Source organism: Ranitomeya imitator, chromosome 9 (genome assembly GCF_032444005.1).
Source record: "Ranitomeya imitator isolate aRanImi1 chromosome 9, aRanImi1.pri, whole genome shotgun sequence".
NCBI classification, from domain to species: Eukaryota; Metazoa; Chordata; class Amphibia; order Anura; family Dendrobatidae; genus Ranitomeya; species Ranitomeya imitator.
In genome coordinates this window covers 38,712,359-38,737,782 of record NC_091290.1, presented here as the reverse complement: position 1 = coordinate 38,737,782, position 25,424 = coordinate 38,712,359, and the positions used below count along the sequence as shown (strand labels likewise).

Sequence of the window (25,424 nt, the reverse complement as noted above, 5' to 3'; positions counted from 1 at the left end):
TTTTTTTTTTTTTTTTTTTTCACATATCAACAATCCGTGGAGATCAAAGTCTTCAACCAGCTGGACACTAAACCACCTTGAAGAAAAAAAAGAAACGATTTAAATCTTAGAAACTACAGGAGTTGCTGTGATGAAATGCTATATAGTATGTATGTACTGCCCACATCATCCAGATGAAACTGCAGATGGTTTCTTGGGGATCTCCTCCCAGCAGGGCTATGGAGTCAGTAAGCCAAACCACCGACTCCTCAATTTCTCTGACTCCACAGCCCTGGTCACTACTGAGCATGTGCATAAAGTGCAGCACAGATTCATCTCCACTAAAAGCCGAGATCCTTAGATCAGGAACAGAACAGACGTTTTTAGGACATTTCATAACTTTCCCACAGGCCTTAGAAAAAAATTACAACACATCCTGCATTGTACTACTAAACGCAATATATTATGAATTTTAGGAGTCTGAGTCAGTCCATTTTATACGGACTCCACCAAAATGGCAATACGTGGGGGCATCTGACTCATAATGTCCTAGATTTGTATTTTGATTAAGGTATGAGGGCCAGTGAATAGTATTAATGCCTTCATCATCCTGGGACTGAGGTAGGGGAAAAAAAAAACAACGGGCCACCAAAGGTTGACCGAATAATTCTAGTGTTTTCAGCAAATGCCAATTGAGCACGATGCAGAGCTGTGGGCTCAGGTTTCGCTATAAGATTGGATTCCCGTACTACCCTCAAGGATTCTGACCGTTTGGTCAGAAGCATGGACACCAGTAGCCCCGCTCAAGGTCATTTTGTGGGGCTCCAGCAAGGCTTCACCTGTTCTTCATTGCACAAAGGAGCAGATACCGGTTCCACTGCTGGAGCAGTGCCCTGTTTGGGGTCCCGTGATGGACTCTGTCCTGATGGTAGCCATTCTGTTGACACTATCCTTGGGAGACGCAGCAAATCTTGATACATCACACATAGATGGACCATGCTAGAGGATATACACTACTTCTGCAACCTGAATGAGCAACAGGAACCAGCAGTGACAAGGACATTAAACACAAAGCTAGAGAAGAATCAGTGTATGAGGATAAGGGGAGAGTAATGGTCTGTGGTCACAGAACATTCCCAATCTGGGAGCGGTCATGCTGCTGCCTTCCCAGTGCACCAGTTGTAACTTTCCTTTGCACCAAAAGCAGGTGACGTTGATTCCCAATCACTTACGCCTCCTAACTGGACAGTTTGATATCCCTGAAGTTTAATTGACCTGAGGTATGATGGAATGTGTAAGTGTAACAATCATTTATTTTGAGCAGCGCATTCTACCTGGGAAGTTCTTAATGGATACTCTTGGTGAAATGTGACGCCCATTAAAATGAGTTCACTAGACACCGCTAGAGCTGGGCTTTGTAGTCATTTTCTATGACTTTTAAAGATGGTGGTGATGGTTGGGTTGGATGTCTCAAGTAGGGGAATCCTCCTTAATGATGCCAATGTGAAGGTGTTATCCAGATTTGACCCCTTTTTGTGTCTGTTCTTCCTGTGTTTGGAGTGTGGAAGGAAAATGGAGAACCCGGAGGAAACCCGCACAAAGACACACGGCTAGGGCACTTAGATTGTGAGCCCCTAAGGCAGTGTTCCCCAACTCCGGTCTTCAAGAGCCACCAACACGTCATGTTTTCAGGATTTCCTTAGTATTGCACAGGTGATAATTCAATCACGTGTGCAATACTAAGGAAATCCTGAAAAAAACGACCTGTTGGTGGCTCTTGAGGACCGGAGTTGGGGAACACTGCCCTAAGGGGACAGCGATGATAGTGTATGTACAGCGCTGTGCAACATGATCGCGCTATATAAGCAATGTATAATAAATGTTGGGTTGACTATAGTAAATTAAATCGGTTGCACATTTTTCAGACCCATATATAAATGTTATCAGTTTGTTTTCTACGCATGCTGTACATAGATGCACATGGCCTGTTTTAGTTGGTTTTTGTTGTCTTTCAGTAAATGACCTTTTCTTTCAGCGTGAACATCAGTCTTTAGCATCAGAATATCTAAGCAATGTGCTCCCTCTATTCCTATGCTTGAATATAGGCCCAAAAATATCTTCGCCGTGGGTGGAAATGATTCAGACCGTGCAGTAGAACATGTTTGGTGCAATATTTATCTGAGGTTAGGGGGAAAGGATTTCTACCACCAAATATCACAGCATCTTGCAGCAAGACATTTTTCAACTCTTCCCTCTTCTTTGTTTCCTGATGACGGCTTTCAAACTTTAGTCTATTAATAATAATTTTGCAAAAGAAATAGTCTGCTTTCTGGTTTGGGTTCTTGTCGTACCTGCTGCGAAAGAGCTGTGACAAATTTTCCGGTCATGCCTGGTACCATGGTACCATCCCTGTGCTAGGCATTTGGGCTCTTCATATAGAATATACATACATTTTGTAATACAGCCATTCCTTGTGTTATATTGAGTAACTGGTATTCAGTGGACTTGCACATATATTTTTTTTGTCCTGGTGTTTTTAGGTACATCTAGTTTTTGACTCGAGTATAAGCCTAGGGTGGGAAATGCAGCAGCTACTGGTAAATTTTCAAAAATTAAAAATGGATACCAATAAAAGTAAAATTAATTGAGACATCAGTAGGTTAAGTGTTTTTGAATATCCATATTGAATCAGGAGCCCCATATAATGCTCCATAAAGTTCATGATGGGCCCCATAAGATGCTCCATATTAAATATGCCCCATATAATGCTGCATAAAAGGTTAATGATGGCCCCATAAGATGCTCCATAGAATATTATGCCCCATTTAATGCTGCACAAATGTTGATGGGCCCATAAGATACTCCATGGAATATTATGCCCCATATGCTGCTCCATAAAGGTTGATAGCGCCATAAGATGCTCCGTAGAATATTATGCCCTATATCAGTGTTCCCCAACTCCGGTCCTCAAGAGCCACCAATAGGTCATGTTTTCAGGATTTCCTTAGTTTTGCACAGGTCATTGAATGCTTGCCTGTCCAGGTGATGCAATTATCACCTGTGCAATACTAAGGAAATCCTGAAAACATGACCTGTTCGTGGCTCTTGAGGACCGGACTTGGGGAACACTGCCCTATATAATGCTGCACAAAGGTTGATGGCCTCATAAGATCCTCCATAGAATAATATGCCCCGTATGATGCTGCTGCGATAAAAAAAAAAGACATACCTCTCGTCACTGGGAGCCAGGTGTCGGTGTAGCCACTGGTTCAGGCCCCGGCACTTGCGATATTCACCTGTCCCTGTTCCACCGCCGCACACCGCTGTGTTTTCCGGGTCGCTGCAGTGACTGTTCAGGCAGAGGGAGCGCACTAATAAAGTCATCGCGCCCTCTGACCTGAACGAGGACGCGGAACACAGAGCCCGGCGGTGGAACGGGGACAGGTGAATATCGCATGGCTCACCCTCCCCTGTCATACTCGCCTGCTCCCGGTGCAGTCTCTCTGTATGTCCCTGCTTCTCCGATGGACTCTGGCGCGCATCGGCAACTGTGTTCAGCGGTCACATCGTACCGCTCATTAAAGTAATGAATATGCGCGCCATGCCTATGGGAGTGGAGTTGCGTCCATATTCATTACTTTAATGAGCGGTATCACGTGACCGCTGAACACAGGAAGAGCTGCAGGTGCCGGATACCATCGGAGAAGCATGGAAGTACAGAGACCGCGCCGGGAGCAGGCAAGTATGATGTGACAGCTGCCACTCCCCCGCTGACCCCCTTGAACAATTACTCGAGTATAAGCCAAGAGGGGCACTTTTAGCCTACAAAAATGGGCTGAAAATCTCGGCTTATACTCGAGTACCTTTTTATATGGTATTGTAAATCCTGAGACCCCCATCACGATAGATCTGACCAAGTGAGATGGTTAGAAGGTTGCTCTGAGCTTATTTGCAATAGAAAAATGGTAAAGTCACAGTAAGACCATATTCAGACCTCTGTAAATCACGGTCCGAATACAGACTGCAGCTTTAGCCCATGATTCTCCAGACAAGAACGCAACAACCTCATATATTCCTATGAAGCAGTTGAGTTCAGGTTAAAAGACCGGTGGTTAAGCTGGAAATCGTGGTCCATACTCAGACTGTGTCTCACAGATGTCCGAATTCGGCATTACCTTGTGGCTTTGGATGTCCAGATGACTCCTTGTAGTCCTCGTGAGGATTGGAACTTGCCCAAAGTATTCTCATAATATTTCTATCTGCCAAAAGGAAATAATTATGGTTTTCAGTGTCTTATTGGAATATCTCCAGTTTTGGGGTGTCCTGGCTGCTATATTATGGCATCGTCTGCAGTTTCCTCGGCGGTGTTCACAAAGAGAATAGCAACTGCAGCAAGCCGATCTAACGCTACAGGAGGCCATAGCAGCCAAAGTAGATTTTTTCCATATTTTTTAATGTAGCTGATGTAAAGATTGTGTTTTATAGTATTAGCTTATGGCATGGTATGTCTTTTGTTTACATTTTTTATAACCAGGATATATTCATGTGACCCCATGAAAATGATATGTAATACTTAGTGATTAGCAGACAAGGTGACTGTATAATACCCTGTGAGGGTTACTACACATACCACTCACTTGTGGTTACACAAGACTATAGTTTAGGTTTCTCAGGAATGATGGGACCTGTCATCCCCTTGGCCTAGTAGACTAGAGATAAGGGGATCGATTTGCCGCACTCCGGTCCAGCATCCAGGTCAGGGGTACCTGGCGGCTAGACCGAGACCCCCGAATCTCTTCCCTTCCTGCATCCCTCGTGGCTTTCTATTAGCCAGGGTTAAGATGATGATGTGCCAGCCCTGACAAAAAGAAATGCCATGCCAGGGACGCTGGAAGGTAAGAGGTTTGCCGGCCTCTCATCTATACGAGTCCCACAATTCGATCCGCTCATCTCTAGTGAAGACCATTGAGACTTCACAATTAACTTCATATTACAGCCAAACTTTCCAGCCCGATTGATTCTTCCGATACAAACGGATGCGACTTAACAAACAATAATGCAGGTCACGTATATGTTCTTCTTAAAATTGTTATTGAAAAAAAATTAAAAGCATAAAGAAGTCCATAAATCCAAACACTCAGAATGAAATGGGTAAGCCAAGAATTGTCCCCACAAATAAGGTGTAAGTTATTTTAATGCTTACAAAGATGTGTCTATATCAGAATATTTGGAATTAATGAATGAGTAGTTAAAGTAGTATGCAAAGTGAATCATTTCAACTGCGATGGATACTCCCAAAAATCTAGATCAGATAAATATATAAAATCATAATCAAAAGCCAGTATAAACTAATAGCATTAAAGTAAAGTCCCACCCTCCAAAAAACATCTGATTTGCGTTTTGCAACTACTTCATCTCGGGTCAATCCACACAAAAGTATCGTAGATCCCTTTGATACCGTTGGAGTCACAAAACCAACTGATGAAACTAACCAAAAACTAATATCACTTTTTTTTTTGTCAGATGGGAAAAAATATAGGCCCCTCAGCATTCTCAAATCACAGTACATGAAAAACAAATATCACTTGTGTGCTTTTCGAGTTTCCTTGATGTTGTGGGCAAATTACATGGACATTTGAATAGCCCCATATGCTATAATAAATACAGGTTCTGTCTGTGAAAAACGCGGAATGAATTTGTACAAGAAAAATGGACGTTTGAATGAGCCCTTGACTTTCATGGCTCTGGTGTGAGATTCAGGAGGTTCTGGGGACAGGAGAACCCGGTCCTACAGCACAAAGCGCGCTGTCCGGTCAGGATCCCCTGGACCATGAACAATACTCCGTACAAGCGCTGATGTCACCTCTCCGCTGAATCATTAAATAAAATATACATTATAAAATGTCGTATTTTAACCTACTAAAATCCTGTCTTGAGGGGATGGTTTTCAAGTTCTTACTTTGCAGCAGTATTATTTAGGCACTGACTAAAACTGTCGAGTTGCTGAATCGTGCATTGTTGAAGTGTGTGAAGCCGACCTTGGAGCCCCAGGAAGAATTGGATACTGACAAATACGTGCAAAACGAAGGCAGGGATTTGATGTAAAGCTTGTTCATGGTGTACTGACAGGTTTGTCAGCTTTCTCATACATTGATTTCAGTTCCTCACTATTGTCTAAGATCTCTGCTTGCTGTTGTGGGCTTTTGTTAGTTGATCCATGATGTAAAGAAGAATATGTCCACACACTGACAACAAGCAGATATCATAAACCTACAGAGGATTTGTGACAATACATATTAGGAAGTTGCAGCACCTTTCTTTATACAACTCCTAGGCTTCATTCATCTTGTGAGACAAATGTTTTGAGTGTCACTAAGCGCTCATTCACATGGCCGATTTTCTCATACAAGTGCCATCTGTGTTGTCACTGATGGCACCCGTACCTGTGATGGTCTATGGATCCATGACAGATTGTGATCCGAGGGTCGGATCAAAATCAGTAGCACATGTCATTTGGTCCGTGAAAAAATGGAACATGCTTGGATGTCATCAGTGCGCTTTGATTTTCACATTGTCAGAATGGAGAAACTTTAAATAAAAAATAAAAAAATGTATCCATGTATGAGAAATGCGGATAACGCTGATCAGAATAATCATCCTGTTTTTCTTCTACGTGGAAAAATTGGACATGTGAATGAGCCGTTAGGCTTCAATCAGACGTTAGTGTTTTTTAACATATGAGAAACATGGACTGAGTTTCGTAAGTTAAATTAAATCAGTTTCATTTTTTTTTTCACTGAAGAGAGAGAAAAATTCTCCACCTTCTATCATTCAGTGAAAAATGTACAGTATATGGATGGCATCAGAGTGCTGTCCGATTCATTCCTTCCTTCGTTCCTTCCTTCATTTCCTTCCCTTTCCTTCCTTCCTTCCTTCTTTCCTTCCTTCCTTTCCTTCCTTCCTTTTCCCTTCCTTCCTTTCCTTCCTTCCCTTTCCTTCCTTTCCTTCCTTCCTTTCCTTTTCCTTTCCTTCCTTTCCCTTCCTTCCTTCCCTTTCTTTCTTCCTTCCTTCCTTCTTTCCTTCCTTCCTTCCTTTCCTTCCTTTCCCTTCCTTCCTTTCCCTTCCTTCCTTCCCTTTCTTCCTTCCTTCCCTTTCTTCCTTCCTTCCCTTTCTTCCTTCCTTTCCTTCCTTTCCTTCCTTCTTTCTTTCCTTCCTTCCTTCCCTTTCTTCCTTCCCTTTCCTTCCTTCCTTCCCTTTCTTCCTTCCCCTTCCTTCCTTCCCCTTCCTTCCTTCCCCTTCCTTCCTTCCCCTTCCTTCCTTCCCCTTCCTTCCTTCCCTTTCCTTCCTTCCTTTCCTTTTCCTTTCCTTCCTTTCCCTTTCTTCCTTCCTTCCCTTTCCTTCCTTTCCTTCCTTCCTTCCTTCCTTCCTTTCCTTCCTTCCTTCCTTCCCTTTCCTTCCTTTCCTTCCTTCCTTTCCTTTTCGTTTCCTTCCTTTTCCCTTCCTTCCTTTTCCCTTCCTTCCTTTCCTTCCTTTCCTTCCTTCCTTTCCTTTCCTTTCCTTCCCTTTCCTTCCTTCCTTTCCTTTTCCTTCCTTTCCTTTTCCTTCCTTTCCTTTTCCCTTCCTTCCTTCCTTTCCCTTCCTTCTTTTCCTTCCTTCCCTTCCTTCCTTTCCTTCCTTCCCTTCCTTTCCTTCCTTTCCTTAATTCCTCCCTTTCTTTTTTTCTTTCCTTCTTTCCTTCCTTCCTTTCCTACAGATGAAACCAAAATCGAACTTTTTGGCAACAATGTCAAACGATATGTTTGGCGTAAAGGCAACACAGCTCCTCACCCATTCCTTTCCTTCCTTCCTTCCCTCCGTCCCTTTCCTTTCCTTCCTTCCCTCCCTCCCTTCCTCCCTTCCTCCCTCACCTGTTTTGGACCCATAGACTTTTTGACCCGACACTTGGATCAATGTTAGACATGCCTCTGCTATTTTGCATGTAACTTGGTCCACAAAAAAATCATGGACGTATAAAAAGCTCCATAGATGGTCATGGGTAAGAATGCTAGCTGTGAAGAAAACAGCTGGCATTTTGTACTGACTTGTGAATGAGCCTTAACCCTTTCCTGACATCTGCAGTATATATATGTCATGGTTGGAAAGTACCCAACCGCTAAAATATATATTCGTCATGGCATTCGCCCGCACACAGGAGGGTGTCTGCAGGCGATCGCCACCGGGTGTTCAGCTATTATGACATTATTTTTATTTAAACATATTTTTACCATTTTTTTTTTTTTTTTTTACTTTAGTCCCTCTATTGGACTTTCACTTTTTTTAACTCTGATGGCTTCTGATCGCTTATAAAGTAGATATAAATGAATATTTTTATGATAAAAAGTACCTGTTTGGTAATAAAATGATTGTTATTGTGTAAAAGCGTCAAAACATTAAAAGATAAAAATGTGTTATCGCTGTAATCCTACTGACGATGCGCGGAATGGCATAACACCCCCCCCTTAACCCAAAACAAACAAAAATTCCTGAATTGCTGGTTTTTGTTCATTCTGCCTCCCAAAAATTGTATTAGAAAGCGATCAAATGTCATCTGGCCGAAAATGGTACCAATTAAATCTGGAAAAATTGAAGTTATGAAAATATGGGGATGCAAAAACTAGTCTTTGCAATAAAAGGCATCTTTTAGTGTGTGACAGCAGCCAAACAGAAAAACCCTATATAACTCTGGTACAGTGCCTTGCAAAAGTATTTGGCCCCCTGTAACTTTTCAACCTTTTCCCACATATCATGCTTCACACATAAAGATACCAAATGTAAATTTTGGTGAAGAATCAACAACAAGTGGAACACAGTTGTGAAGTTGAACGAAATGTATTGGTTATTTTAAATTTTTGTGGAAATTAAAAAACTGAAAAGTGGGGCGTGCAATATTATTTGGCCCCTTTACTTTCAGTGCAGCAAACTCACTCTAGAAGATCATTGTGGATCTCTGAATGATCCAATGTCCTAAATGCCTAATGATGATAAATATAATCCACCTGTGTATAATCAAGTCTCCGTATGAATGCACCTGCTCTGTGATAGTCTCAGGGTTCTGTTTGAAGCACAGAGAGCATCATGAAGACCAAGGAAAACAACAGGCAGGTCCGTGATACTGTTGTGGAGACGTTTAAAGACGGATTTGGATACAAAATGATTTCCAAAACTTTAACCCCTTAATGACCGCCAATACGTCTTTTAACTGACCTGAGATATAAGAGAATAGCCTCCCCATACAGATGACAATCCAGCATCTGTTGGTTGTACACTATAGCTGACAACTTGCTGTATCATCCACGATCAGTGTTTGCACCATCCAAATCTGTTTAACCCCTTAGATGCTGCTGTCAATAGTGACTACATCATTGTAAATGGTTAACAGAGTGTGGGGGCTTCTTCTTTATCCCAATTGGTGCCCTCAGATCATGATTTTGTTGTCCTGATGTTTGCGATGGCAATTCATGACCAAATAGCGGCCTTAGAGTCTGACGGCTGTAGTAATCTGTTTAGAAGTTAGCAACATTTAGGTGGTAAAAATACACATTTTCATTTCTGTCATGTCACTTTCCATTAATTCCTGTAAAGCACCTGAAGGGTTAATAAACTACCTGACAGCAGTTTTCAATATGTCAGGGGGTGCTGTTTTTAAAATAGTATCACGTTTGGGGGTTTCCCAATATATCAGACCCCTAAAGTCACTTCAAACATGGATAAGTCCCTAAAAAAATAAATGTGGTAAATTTCTTTGAAAAAATGAAAAATTGCTGCTACATTTTTAAACCTCCTAAAATGCTAACAAAATAAAATAACATGTTACAAATGGTGCTGATGTAAAGCAGACATGTGGGAAATGTTATTTATTAATGGTTTGCTGTTGTATGACTATCTGGATTAAAGGGATAATCATTCAAATTTAGAAAATTGCTAATTTTTTAACATTTTTCTCAAATTTTTTATATTTTTTATAAATAAACACAAAAAATGTTGAACTAAATTTACCATTATCATAAAGTATAATGTGTCACGAAAAAACAATCTCAAAATCACTGGGATTTGTTGAAGCGTTGCAGAGTTATTACCACATAAAATGACACTGGTCAGATTTCAAAAATTTGGCTCGGTCACTAAGGGGTTAAACATCCCAAGGAGCACTGTGCAAGCGATCATATTGAAATGGAAGGAGTATCATACCACTGCAAATCTACCAAGACCCGGCCTTCCCTCTAAACTTTCATCTCAAACAAGAAGAAGACTGATCAGAGATGCAGCAAAGAGGCCCATGATCACTCTGGATGAACTGCAGAGATCCACAGCTGAGGTGGGACAGTCTGTCCATAGGACAACAATCAGTCGTACACTGAACAAATCTGGCCTTTATGGAAGAGTGGCAAGAAGAAAGCCATTTCTCAAAGAGATCCATAAAAAGTGTCTTCTAAAGTTTGCAACAAGCCACCTGGGAGACACACCAAACATGTGGAAGAAGGTGCTCTGGTCAGATGAATCCAAAATCAAACTTTTTGGCAACAGTGCCAAACAATATGTTTGGCGTAAAGGCAACACAGCTCATCACCCTAAACACACCATCCCCACTGTCAAACATGGTGGTAGCAGCATCATGGTTTGGGCCTGCTTTTCTTCAGCAGGGACAGGGAAGATGGTTAAAATTGATGGGAAGATGGATGGAGTAAAATACATAACCATTCTTGAAGAAAACCTGTGGGAGTCTGCAAAACACCTGAGACCAGGAGGGAAATTTGTCTTCCGACAAGACAATGATCCCAAACATAAAGCAAAATCTACAATGGAATGGTTCACAAATAAACGTATCCAGGAGTTAGAATGACCAAGTCAGAGTCCAGACCTCAATCCAATCGAGAATCTGTGGAAATAGCTGAAAACTGCTGTTCACAAACGATTTCCATCAAACCTCACTGAGCTCGAGCTGTTTGCCAAGGAAGAATGGGCAAGAATTTCAGTCTCTCGATGTACAAAACTGATAGAGACATACCCTAAGCGACTCGCAGCTTTAATCGCAGCAAAAGGTGGCGCAACAAAGTATTAAGTTAAAGGGGCCGAATAATATTGCACGCCCCACTTTTCAGTTTTTGATTTTCAACAAAAATTTAAAATAACCAATAAATTTGATTGAACTTCACAATTGTGTTCCACTTGTTGATTCTTCACCAAAAATTTACATTTGGTATCTTTATGTTTAAAGCATAATATGTGGGCAAAGGTTGAAAAGTTCCAGGGAGCCGAATACTTTTACAAGGCACTGTATCCGTGTAATCTCACCGACCCGAAGAGTAAAGTGGCCCAATCACTTATACCGCACGAGGAACGGCTTAAAAAATACATTTTGTGCATTTCTGAAAAGGACAACACTGAAAAGAGGCCAGACTGAGTCCAGAGTAACTCTGCTGCCCCATTATAGTGAATGGATCCCTCAGGGGCTTCATCTCAATCTCGTCACTCCGAGATTTTCATGGAGACCCTGATATAAGTGCTCAGCATAGAAAGCAGTATAAATGTGATCCCAAATGTTATATAAAATGTTACCAATAAAAGCTTTAACTCAATCCACAAAAAAAGCAAGTCCCCATTCGGGTCCATCATCTGTTAACGGAAATATAGGGGGATTCCACATTACTGGTAGCAAAAAGGCTCTGGAAAAGCACTATGGCTCCTCGCTCCCCAAAAGAAATTCAGCAAATTAGGCGCTCCCAAATCCAAATGCCCCTCTCCCTTTTGCTCCCCAGTGTGTCTAATCCATATTTAGCATCCACATGTATGGCATTTCTGTAGCGATAAGAGCCCACCAAATTTACGATTGCTTGTCTCCAGAAGCATGAGCTGGTGATTATTACATACTGGTGACTACCACGTACTGGGCACTACAAGGGCAGTTTGCAATTTTCAGCAACATCCACTGCTGATTGTTTTTGACCTATGCAGTCAAAAACGTCACTTCATCTGTAGATAAATTCCCAAAGCAGTATAATTTCCGAATTGAAAGCACAATTGGCTGGAATTGAGAGTGGACACCGTGTCTCGTTTGAAGAGCCCCTGATGTGCCTAAATGGTGGACACCCCCCACAAGTGACACCATTTTGGAAACCACGCCCCTCAAGGATTTTATCCAGGGGTGTAGTGAGCATTTTGACCCTATCCGTACGACACAGAGTTTGATAACATTAGGTCATCATATTGAATATGTCGTCATTAGTGTTGAGTGCACGCGCTTGCTACTCCAGTTTATATCAGGAGCTGTTATATATCGAATATCGCGGGCGCTCGAGTGACCTGGTTGAGTCCCTGCTTCGCATATTCTGTGGCTGTTGGATGCCCAAAAAAACCATGTGGGCATCTGCGATACTCTGTGCATACCCGAGCACCTGATACAAACTCAAGTAGCGAGCATGTGCACTCAACACTAGCCGTCATATCTGCATAATTTTTTTTACTTTTGAAAAAAAAAAAAAAAACAATTCTAACTCCAACCCTTACTGCAAAAAATGTTAAAAAAATCTAAGGGTGACAAAATGTGATTTGATTCACTTTCTTTATTTTGATCACTGCGATAGGGTGTATCACAGTGATCAAAAGGAACCAATAAGAAAAATTCCTTATTGTTGTCGGGCACCGGCCAGCAGATCTTGGCAGGCGCACTGCGCATGCACCTGCCATTTTTTTTCCAAGAAGAAAAAAAGGGGTTTGGCACAGTGTTGGCCAGTTGAAAAAATAATGCTCTCCCTGTGAAAAACAATATTTTTTTGTAGTTGGCTTAGGTCCCTTTCTCAGGCATGGTATAACAAAGTTTCTGAAGAAATACAAATACAGTTAGGTCCATATATATTTGGACAGAGACAACATTTTTATAATTTTGGTTATAGTCCTTACCACAATGAATTTTAAACAAAACAATTCAGATGCGGTTGAAGTTCAGACTTTCAGCTTTCATTTGAGGGTATCCACATTAAAATTGGATGAAGGGTTTAGGAGTTTCAGCTCCTTAACATGTGCCACCCTGTTTTTAAAGGGACCAAAAGTAATTGGACAGATTCAATAATTTTAAATAAAATGTTCATTTTTAGTACTTGGTTGAAAACCCTTTCTTGGCAATGACTGCCTGAAGTCTTGAACTCATGGACATCACCAGACGCTGTGTTTCCTCCTTTTTGATGCTCTGCCAGGCCTTCACTGCGGTGTTTTTCAGTTGCTGCTTGTTTGTGGGCCTTTCTATCTGAAGTTTAGTATTTAACAAGTGAAATGCTGCTCAATTGGGTTGAGATCAGATGACTGACTTGGCTATTCAGGAATATTCCACTTCTTTGCTTTAATAAACTCCTGGGTTTCTTTGGCTTTATGTTTTGGGTCATTGTCCATCTGTAGTATGAAACGACGACCAATCAGTTTGGCTGCATTTGGCTGGATCTGAGCACACAGTATGGCGGCTCTGAATATTTGAGAATTAATTCGGATGCTTCTGTCCTATGTCACATCATCAATAAACACTAGTGACCCAGTGCCACTGGCAGCCATACATGCCCGTGCCATCACACTGCCTCCGCCGTGTTTTACAGATGATGTGGTATGCTTTGGATCATGAGCTGTACCACGCCTTCACCATACTTTTCTCTTTCTATCATTCTGGTAGAGGTTGATCTTGGTTTCATCTGTCCAAACAATGTTCTTCCAGAACTGTGCTGGCTTTTTAAGATGTTTTTTTAGCAAAGTCCAGTCTAGCCTTTTTCTTCTTGATGCTTATGAGCGGCTGCACCGTGCAGTGAACCCTCTGTATTTACTTTCATGCAGTCTTCTCTTTATGGTAGATTTGGATATTGATACGCCGACCTCCTGGAGAGTGTTGGTCACTTGGTTGGCTGTTGTGAAGGGGTTTCTCTTCACCATGGAGATTATTCTGCGATCATCCACCACTGTTGTCTTCCCTGGGCGCCCAGGTCTTTTTACATTGATGAGTTCACCAGTGCTTTTTTTCTTTCTGAGGATGTACCAAACTGTAGATTTTGCCACTCCTAATATTGTAGCAATTTCTCGGATGGGTTTTTTCAGCTTAAGGATGGCTTGTTTCACCTGCATGGAGAACTTCTTTGACCGCATGTTTACTTCACAGCAAAACCTTCCAAATGCAAGCACCACACCTCAAATCAACTCCAGGCCTTTTATCTGATTAATTAAGAATGACATAAAGAAGGGATTGCCCACACCTGTCCATGAAATAGCCTTGGAGTCAATTATCCAATTACTTTTGGTCCCTTTAAAAACAGGGTGGCACATGTTAAGGAGCTGAAACTCCTAAACCCTTCATCCAATTTTAATGTGGATACCCTCAAATGAAAGCTGAAAGTCTGAGCTTCAACTGCATCTGAATTGTTTTGTTTAAAATTCATTGTGGTAATGTCTGTAACCAAAATTAGAAAAATGTTGTCTCTGTCCAAATATATATGGACCTAACTGTATATGCACAAACAGGAAGATGATGCAGAGGGCCAGTGGACGGATCGGGGGGCCCAGGGATGGCGGAGGTACCTGGGGTGCTCGGGGGACCCCATTTCTCTCCTCTGTAATATGTTAGATCATACCAGAGGAGAGAGAAATGAATTTTATTTCAAACTTTTTTTTGTGATCGCCTTTATTCGATGAATAACAGTGATCACGTGACAGGGGACCATAAAAACTGGCCCTGATCATGTTCTCCAGGGTCTCGGCTACCCCGGAGATTTTTCGAGGCTGGGGGACGCTATACCCTTATTTCTCATCACCGTTAAAAAGCGTTGCTGAGGAATAAAGCCCCTTAACTGCCGTCGTTAAAATGCGTATCTGCGGTCGTTAAGGGGTTGAAGGTGACTATTGATTTAATATATAATCCACAACTGGGATCATAGCTGAATGTGAGGGTATGTGCACATGTCAGGATTTCTTGCAGAAATTTCCTGAAGAAAACCGGAAATTTTCTGCAAGAAATCCGCATATTTTTTTTTGCGTTTTTTTTCCTTTTTTTTCGCGTTTTTTTTTTTAGCATTTTGCAAGCGAAATTAGCTTGCAGAATGCTAAAGTTTTCCAAGTGATCTGTAGCATCGCTTGGAAAACTGACTGACAGGTTGGTCACACTTGTCAAACATAGTGTTTAACAAGTGTGACCAACTTTTTACTATAGATGCTGCCTATGCAGCATCAATAGTAAAAGATATCATGTTTAAAAAAAATAAAAAAAATGGTTATACTTACCTGCAGACAGCCGATCTCCTCAGCGGCGTCCGTTCCTATAGATGGTGTGTATGTGCAGGACCTTCGATGACGTCGCGGTCACGCGACCAATCACAAGACGGCGACGTCATCGCAGGTCCTTCACACAGAGCATCTATAGGAATGGAAGCGGCAGCGTGCACCGATGAGAGGCGGGAGGACTCCGGGGCCATCAGAGGGTGAGTATATCATTATTTTTTATTTTAATTTTTTTTTTTTTTTTTTTTTTACCAATTATATGGTGCCCAGTCCGTGGAGGAGAGCATCCTCTCCTCCACCCTGGGTACCAACCGCACATAATCTGCTTACTTCCCGCATGGTGTGCACAGCCCCATGCGGAAAGTAAGCAGATCAATGCACTCCTAGGTGTGCGGAATCCCCGCAATTCCGCAAATTTAATGAACATGTTGCGTTTTTTTCCACAATGCGATTTTTTTCGAGGAAAAAAAAGCAACATTTGCACAAGAAATGCGGAATACACTTTAAATAATAGGAGGCATATGTAAGCGTTTTTTTCGCGTTTTTATCACGTTTTTATAGCGAAAAAACGCGAAAAACGAAAAATACTGAACGTGTGCACATGGCCTTACAGTGCACGAGGGTTATTGAGACTGATAAAATACATTTTAAGTGTGTTAGAAATGCAAATAATTGAACCTGGCATTTCTATCATTATGACAGCTGCTCTGATTTCAGCGCTGCTCATCAATCTTAGTTAAAACAAGAAAAGCAATTTTTTTTCCCTCTCCGTATTTACATGTGACCAGTCATTTGCTTACAAGGGGCTGGTTGAATAATCATTCTGCATTTCTAACACAGTTACGTTACCATTTATATGATTGAATAGCACCTTTAATTTTCATTCTTGGGGATCCTTTATCCTAATCTAAACCGCCGGGTGTCCTATCCCCACCAAGCAATAGCAATGGAATGAAACTGAAAGGGAGAAGATACCGATTAGATTTTAGAAAAAACTTAACAGTGAGGGTGATCAATGAGTGGAACAGGCTGCCAGGAGAGGTGATGAGTAGAGATGAGCGAGTGTACTCCTTGCCCAGGTTTTCTCAAGCACGCTTGGGTGGTCTCCGAGTATTTATGACTGCTCGGAGATTTAGTTTTCATCACAGAAGCTGAATGATTTACAGCTACTTGCCAGGCTGAGTAAATGTGGGGGTTGCCTGATTGCTAGGTAATCCCCACATGTAATCAAGCAGGCTAGTAGCTGTAATTCATTCAGCTGCTGCGATGAAAACTAAATCTCCGAGCAGTCACAAATACTCGGAGACCACCCTAGCGACGAGTACACTTGCTCATCACTAGTGATGAGTTCTCCTTCAATGGAAGTCTTCAAGCAGAGGCTGGACAGACATCTGAGATGGTTTAGTGAATCCTGCATTGAACAGGGGGGTTGCACACGTTGACCCCGGAGGTCCCTTCCAACTCTAACATTCTAGGGTTCTTAATCCAACATTGATGATCTATCCTGAGGTTATCAATGGTAATGTCCTGGACAAACCCCTTTAAAGTCCTCTGTGTGAGCGTAGTGATAGTGAGCATGTAGGCCACCACTCCTATAGACAGTGCATAGAGCAGTGGTATCGTACGCTCACTAGCACACTATTCACACAAGGATATTGGTACCCTAGTTCTTGTGAGTGGGGTTGGACGCAATGGTCAGATTCTCGGTGATCGCACAATTCTCACTTATCCAGTGTATAATAAATGTTGCTTTTTAGAACAACCTCTTTAAATCTATTTGGACAATTGACTAGACTGTACTTCTCTTCCATTGTGAGACCACGAGGCTCCTCTTATTCGTTGCGACATTTTTCCAGAGATTGCTGCAAAAAACTTGTGTGACCACAGGACGAAGCGACTGCGTTTGTGCAGAGAAATTTGCTGATGAACATTATTAACCCTGTTGGAGATGGGAAAATATTTAAAGTAGTTGCCTACAAGGCTTTGCATGTTGAGACAATAATAGTCCACTAAGGCTACGTTCACATTGGCGTTCCGCCAATGTGCGTCGCTGTTGCGCCGGCGACGCAGCGGCGACGCAGCGGCGACGCGCCCCTATGTTTAACATAGGGGACGCGTGCGTTGTTTTGGTGGCGTTTTTGCCACGTGCGTCGTTTCCGACGCTAGCGTCGGACGCAAGAAAACGCTACATTGTAGCATTTTCTGTGCGTCCGATTTTCGTCAAAAACGACGCACGCGTCGCAAAACGCGCGCGTGTTTGCGCGCGTTTTTACGTGCGTCGCGCGTTGCGTCGCCGACGCAGGGCGGCGCAACGCTAGTGTGAACCTAGCCTAATAGAGAGGAGTTGAGTTCTGGAGTTGTGCGCATTGTGTAAGCCGGTAGACACCGCACAGGCCGCCCTCATGCTGCACCCTTGCACTGCCCGGTCACTTTCATCCTCTCCGGCCGGAGCAGTAATCTAAACGTTTTGTTTGTGTTACTAAGCTGTGCCGAGGGGAGGGGTGGAAGATTACTGATCAAACATACAGTAACACCCGGCTCTGCCCTCTTACCTGTTTTGTGTACACTGAGAATACTTCCGCAAACTCGCCTGAGTCTAGCCGTTGTGCCTTCTCTCCTTCAGGTAGGGCGGAATAATTGCATTGTTATTATCGTTATTTGCAATATGAAAGTAGTGAGTGACAAATCTCTTTTGTGACATAGCAAGATTATATTTAGATCTTAATTATATGCTTGAGTTTGTGCTGCATTTACCGAGTATAGATGTAAAGTTTCATTCACAATGGTGGCATAGAGACTCGCATCCAGGAGAACACAGGACTACAGATGTCGCAGAACCTAGATAAACCGAAGAATGTTTTCTTTCTATGTGGTTTCCTCCTACTTAACCAATAGAAAAAAAAACACATTTTAATGAATGTGTCTCTGATGCTCCTTTTATGTGTTTACACTTACAATATGTGGAATATATCATTACAATAGATAAAGCAAGCCTTGTTATAAATGCTGATATAACCTGTGGCGAACCAGGAAATAGAGACCTCAACATGAGACCAGGTGACACTATCAAGTGCAAAGATTACAGCCGGACATCTAGGGGTCGGTACTTTACTGCTGCAATGTTCAGTATTGGGTCCACGGATAAAGTGAATTTATTGCAGCATTGGACTGGCTTGTTATGGCGGTATTAGAACTGACCTACAGTGTTCTGCTCCCCTCCTGTAGAAATAAGAATGATGTCAGCTCAGGAAGTCTTGTCATCAAGTTACACTGGTGTAAACGTGAAATCCTTATGACTGTTGTTTGCTTGCCCGGGTAATAAAACGTATGTCAAACCAAGAAAGCAAATATGGGAAGTACCCAGAAAAAATAGGCATGGCTACTATTCATAATTCACTCTGCATTTCATCTTTTATAGTATCAGGGCAACTTTTCATTTATATTTACCATCTCTGTTAGGGCTCATCCAGACGTTGGTATTTTCCCCATACAAGAAAACAGACCTATGAGTCTGCCCCGAGAGTCTGTCCCGAGAGTCTGTCCCGAGAGTCTGTCCCGAGAGTCTGCCCCGAGAGTCTGCCCCGAGAGTCTGCCCCGAGAGTCTGCCCCGAGAGTCTGCCCCGAGAGTCTGCCCCGAGAGTCTGCCCCGAGAGTCTTTCTTGTACGTTTGAAAACCTCTGATGGCACACATACAAGAAAATGTGATGTCTGAATGAACCCCTACATCCCGGTTGGTTTTGTGAACACATTTGGCATATGCAGTGGGAAAGCTTCCAACTCTCCTAATCTTTTGGCTCCTTTGGAATAGTATGACCCATGCCTGTGACTGACGAGAAGGGCAGAAGGAAAGGAAACGTTTCTGCAGATTCAAAGGATTGTAGTGTGTAACTATAGCAAGACCTAAGTCTTTATCAGAGCTGTAGACACAACAGCTGGAATTTTTTTTTTAGTCAAAATCATTTCTTAAAGAGTAACAGTCATTGTTTTAATTTTTATTTATCTAAATAAATAATACACATGAAAATAAGCTACGTAATATATCTGATCAGAGAAATCTACATACTTTTTAATTTCTTCTTCTGGATTGATTTTTCACATTAACTCATAAAACGTCATTACATTTTGCCATTACTGAGATAGATGGTACTTGTGAAATTCTATGGAGGAGGGAAATAGGAGGAGATATAGGCAGACACGACATTCTGCTGCAATTCTCCTGCAACGTCTGTTACAATTCTCCATAGAACTTTTTATAGGAAAGTCTGTTCACTTCAAGAAACCCTCTTCACATCAAAATTTTTGTCCTCTTACTATATTGCAGTCATTAAATTCTATAGCACTGTGTACTTGCAGTTGCTCATTTTGTCCTTCTACGCAGATGATTCTTCTCTTTTCCATTAGATCTATGACATCACATGATTAAAAACTGACTAGCTGAATCCTTCCTAGCTGTATGTAAAACAGAAAGTCTCTGTTCCCTGTTTTAATAAGGACGGCACTCCTGAATTATAACTTGGTGCACGGATAGAGTCCCAACCCTTCATACATAAAAAGTTCAAGAATCCGGCGCAAATTTGTTCACTATCTTCACACTGTTAATAAATCCACTAAACTGAATGCTGGATTCTGGACCTTTTTTTCCCGTTTATTAGGCTACTTTCACACATCTCTTTTTTGCCGTCGGGCAGAATTCGGCAAATTAAAAAAAAAAAAAAAAAACGGATCCGGCACAAATTATGAAAAACTTATGCAACGGATCTGTTTTTTTTGCTGGATCCGTTTTTTTTTTGTTTTTTTTTTTCGCTTTCAGGAAATTTTTAATGGGTTTTAACGTTTTTTTTTTTTTTTTAACCCGGGGATAGAGTTTGGATTTCCTGTTCTGGGGAGGAGAGAAAAAATGCATGATTTGTGTAAAAAAAAAAAAAAAAAAACGGGATTCAATCTCCGGATTCCATAATTTCACCTCACGTTTCATACGTTCTTTACCAGATCCATCGCTGCCCGTTTTTTCGCCGGACAGAAACGTTCATATGTACGTTTTCTCTGGCCGGCGGAAAACAAATTTTCAACGGATCTAGCAAAAATGGATGAAACGTGAGGCCATCCAGCGCTAATACAAGTCTATGAGAAAAAACGCATCCGGTGGCAACTTTCGCCGGATCCGTTTTTTTTTTTTTTTTAAATTCGCCAGATTGTGCCTGACTGCAAAAAACTGATGTGTGAAAGTAGCCTTAGGGTATCAGGTGTATACGATCAGTATACACTGCGGGTTTGACGCTGCGTACTTCTGCTGCGTCCAGCTGTTACAGCATTGTGGATGGAGTCTCCAATAATCACATGCCCACTATGCGTCCGTAGACTCCCGCGGCTCTCCGCCGAGACGGACATGCACTCCATACCGTAGGATGTCCATTTCTCTTCTGGAGATTCAAGTCTCCGCAGCAAAAATGTCACCCATGCAATGTATTGGACGCGGCGAATCCGCACAGTTCAGTGAACACATGCGGATTCACCTGTGTTCAATAGACTCCAGTGCTGTGTCCAAAGCGCTGCCAGACCCTGTCACGAGTCACTGCAAAAGTCAATGGCAAGGGGAGGAGGCAGCAGCTGGGTCAGGAGTTGAAGAGGGGAATGATAAATGTAGGGACAAGAGACTTCCTGTTTCTACAGAGAGCAGAGAAAAAAGAATTAGGTGGGTAAAAAAGCAAATTGAGCAATTGCAAGCACACCGTGGTGGTATAATATGATGATTGCAATATATTAGGAGGCAGTGTCGGACTGGTGTGGCAAAGGCCCACCAGTAACACTGACTTTGGGGGGCACTTTTCACCTGCAAACAAATATTAAACTACCCTCGATCTCACATTTACCTATATCTCTATATAATAATACACTGGGTAGTTTGGTTAATGAATGATGAAATGCTGCTCTTTTTCTGTACAGAGTGAATCAAGTGAATTATACCAAGTACTTACTGCCCATACAGTGGAGTTGGGAGCCCAGATCCCCACCGGGGGGGATTCACCTGCTCCCCTATGGGCCAGTCCGACCCTAAGAAGGAATAGTCCAGGTGTAGAACGAAGTGGATTACTCTGATCAGATCTATTACAAAGTATTTTATTTTCATGTGTATTATTGATTTATAGAAAAGAAAAACAATTAAAACTACACTTACTCCTGGTTACTTTTTCTTTGTGCTTTTATTTTTTATTTTCGATCCGATTTGCTGCTCACTTGCCACGCAGAGCAGCATTTTCATGAAGTGTAGCTCCCTCTATACGATGAAGTTACACTATGGATCCTCATCTGTGAGGACTCGAACCTGTATTGTAGCCATTCAGCCTGTATCTCCTTGTACGGTCTCCAAAAAATATATATCCTGCTAGCAATAATGTTTCTAGGGGTGATCGTTTCTGTTTTATATTATTTTTTTTGCTAGATTTGTATAAACTGCGATTTTTAAAAATTTTATGAAATTGGTTGTGCTGGGAAGGTATATTCATACAGATTTTTTGGGGGGGGATTTTTTTGTATTTTTTTTTGTGGTCGGGCTGGGTCTTCTGATCCTGGCACAGTTCATATTTTCCTGATGTGTGAAACAAGCTGAACGGTGCCTGTGATAACGGGATGACTTCTGAAAAGTGATCTCCGCAGAATAAGTAATGTTATCCTATTATAACTCTCAGCGGTCAGTCATCTAGAATAAGTCAATAGGGTCCATTGGCTGCCAGTTATGCGACAGATGTGTTGCCGTCATGAATTCAGGTTTTTTTCCCCTTGTTCTTATGGTAGAACAGAAAAACAGAATTCCTGCAGTGCATGTGAACATGGCCTTACAAAGACGATTTAAGTAATAAGTGATTTTCTGAGGATACATGACTTTTAAAACTTGTTGAAATACTGGTATTGCACAAGGCGCGTCTCAACAATGATGATATGGTGAATCGAAAACCGTGTTAACGAGGGCATTTAGACAACCAGGGATTCTGAAGCGGGTAGGTGAAAGACAAACCACTTACCGTACATATAGGGAATCCCAGAAAAGCAACAGGATTCGAGTGGGTAGTATATTTAAGACTACGCCAGAAAGCCAGCATGACAGGCTGAACTTGCTAAATAAAAAGGAAATAGAAGCACGTAAAAACAATAAAACAAAGTCTCCGCTTTGTCCTGGAGAATAGAAACGGATCTGTCTGAACTTAACTATGTTGCCCTGATTTAGAGCCGCTTATTATTACAACTGTTTGCAGACAAAATCTTACATAAAACGTTGCAACCATTGAATTTTACTTTTCGTGAGACCAGCAAAAACAAACAAACAAGCAAAAAAAAAAACAACAGTGCTCCCCTTGCCCTTCTCAGTCCTGAGAGTCTGCAAGCTTTGTATTATGGCTCATACACACAGGGGCCATGTGAGCGAGAGAAGAGTGACCGCATCCAATGGAGGAAATCCAATGCAGAAAAATAAGGGAGAGCACTGGGATTGCTGTAATATTGCTTTGTAATAAAAAAAAAAAAATAAAAATACAATTCAAACACATGGCTTTGCAAAATACCAACCTTAATGGCAATAGACCTGTACTTACCCCGTCCTTTTAATACCGCAAGAAAATCAAGTGACAGATTCACCTTAGGGCATACGGTTAGATGGCTGATATTTATTTCATGCTGAAAACTTGGATGTGGATTTGGAAGGAATTCTGTGGCAGAAATCTGAGGCTGACAAACTCAATAAGTCTTAAAAGAAATATATAACTAGATAATGATCTGTTTCAAACAGGTTTCTGTACAAACAAAAAATTCCCACAATCTGCATTAAAAATAACATAGAAATTTAGCAATTTTCATTCTGGCCACTGAGGCTTTTTTTTTTTTTAGACTGGCTCAACAAACTTCAGGAAACAGCACATGAATATTAGCCACAATGGTCTGACACTGTCCCCGTCTTTTGTATTGAGGCATCTAATTGAGCATGTGCAGAGGTCATTCTGAAGGGAGGGGGAAGAGGTCACCTGTGACATGGCCTATTGTGATTGGAGGATCCTGTGTCATCAGCTGTGTATAGAGGGGTTACCAGTCATTAGAAACCTATTATTGATAAGGACCCTACCAAAAACGTTCCCTGAAAAGACAGGAAATTTAAGTCTAAAAGAAGGCCAAGTGGCCAGCAATTTCCAAGACTACTATTTATTTTTTTTAAACCCTTTGCACACAATGAGTACATGTATGTCAATACTGGGGTGAAAGTGTGTGAATGGGGCTCAGGAGCTTTTTCAGTAGATATCTGCTATGCTACATAGCCGGTATCTGTCTAACAGCAATGGCCAGAGCGGAGCTTTTATCCTCTGCTATTAACCATATAAATGCCAGTCTCAATCTTCCATGGTGGCTTTTAAATGGAAGGATAGGGGGCACTAATGAGTTACCAATGGGTTACCATGGCAGCGGGGAGCCTTCTGAAAGCCACCTCCATAGCTGCCAGTATGGCCGCTGACTGAGGATTTCTGCGCATCAGGGACTATATTGTTGGTTTATTATTTTAATATTTTTTACAGGTGATATTGGCTTGGGAGATCAAAGTGACAAGGTGATGGGGAGTATGTACTCTTATATGTTTTTATTATGTGTACCCTCCTCACATGTAAACCGCCATGGAATAAATGGCGCTATAATAATAAATAATAATATGTACTGTATATCTATATGTATGTACTGTATGTGGCCTGTTGTATGTACTGTATATGTGTGGTTTTTTTTTTTCACATTCAACACATTAGCCGGATGATGGGTCTACTACTGTCCCATCATCGGCTAATGTGTCACTCACTGTCACTGTAGCAGGCATAGCCCGATAGGACTTGTAGTCCCATTGGACGATGCCTGCACACACACACACACACACACACACACACACACCAAAGACCCCCATGCACACACGGACAGTCCTGCACACACCCGCACAGCGTCGCACACATCTGCACACACCCGAACAGCCCGCAGACCCCGCCCACACACACATGTAAAGTGGTGATGTCTTTTTTTTCTATCATAAACAGTGTTGATACAGTAACTGTGTTCAGCCACCGGAGGTCACCCTTGAGTAATAGACAGGATAATTACAATGCAGTAATTTTGTTCAGCCACCGGAGGTCACCCATGAGTTAAAGACAAGAAGATTCTGGAAACAGGACGGTTACCTGAGAGAGAGTTTCTGGGCGTTTGAGAAGAAGCAGCGCAGTGATGGAGAGTGGGGAATCCAGACCTTGAGGCATTCCTGTTTTGGGACTGTATGATTTCAAGAAAGCTATTGTTGTGAGTAAACAGAGAGTGTGACCGGTCACCGGCTGTGTAGTTAGCTAGGGATAGCTAGGTAGGATTCACAGCCTAATTAATTGTATTAAGAATTGCCTGATAACTAATAGACGCTGTGTGGATTCCTGCGCTTCACGATTCTGGTTATAAGGATATTCCTGGAATTATTGGTGAACTTTATCTGGATCTCCATCAGAAGATTTGGTGGCTCAAATACCTATTTAATCCGCTGCTGGACGTCTGTATAACAAATTCAGTTATTTACCGTTGAAGCATAGATTGCAAAAGAGTACTCTGAGCACTCAACAATAAGACAGTGCACGGCGTATACACTGAGTATGTACTGTGATATATATATATATATATATATATATATATATATATATATATATATAAAAACCGGGTACCCGTGATATAGTGTAAACTAGGCGGGAGGCGGCTGTAAGATTGTGTACCTGAGAGGACCACGTGTCACAGGCACAGTATAGCCCCGTGTAGGCCCATTACAGGTAAGGGAGGGAGTGGTATAGTTGTGGGGTAGTCTGATTCCTGTCTGTGAAGCCGGCACTTGGGGTCTCTCAGGCTGCATCACTTGTATTCTGTGAGTTGTGGCTGTTGTGGCCCATATTGTGTTGGGAGAGAAAATTCTGTCATTTTTTGCATAAGTTATAAAGAAAAGTTGGTTTAATATCATATTGTGCTCTGAGTCATTCATAGCAGCGCCATATTCTGTTCTCGAGCAGCGAACGGCATAAAGGTTGTTACACACAGTCACCGCCCACACAAATACACGCACACACACACAGTCACCGCCCACACTCCGCCCCTGCACACAGTCACCGTCCACACTC

At 41.9% G+C, this 25,424-nt stretch overlaps 1 protein-coding gene across 9 annotated transcripts in view; it reads left to right on the top strand.

Annotated features, from left to right (window-relative positions):
- MARK2 (microtubule affinity regulating kinase 2) overlaps positions 1–25,424 on the top strand; it is a 154,930-nt gene that overhangs the window by 47,858 nt on the left and 81,648 nt on the right. Inside the window, exon 1 of one of the 9 annotated variants that reach the window (XM_069738830.1) lies at positions 17,761–17,884. The exons of the other annotated variants lie outside the window; for them this stretch is intronic. The gene's annotated coding sequence lies outside the window, so the exon portion shown is untranslated. Of the gene's footprint in view, positions 1–17,760; positions 17,885–25,424 lie in introns of those variants that run through there. 9 annotated transcript variants of the gene reach the window in all.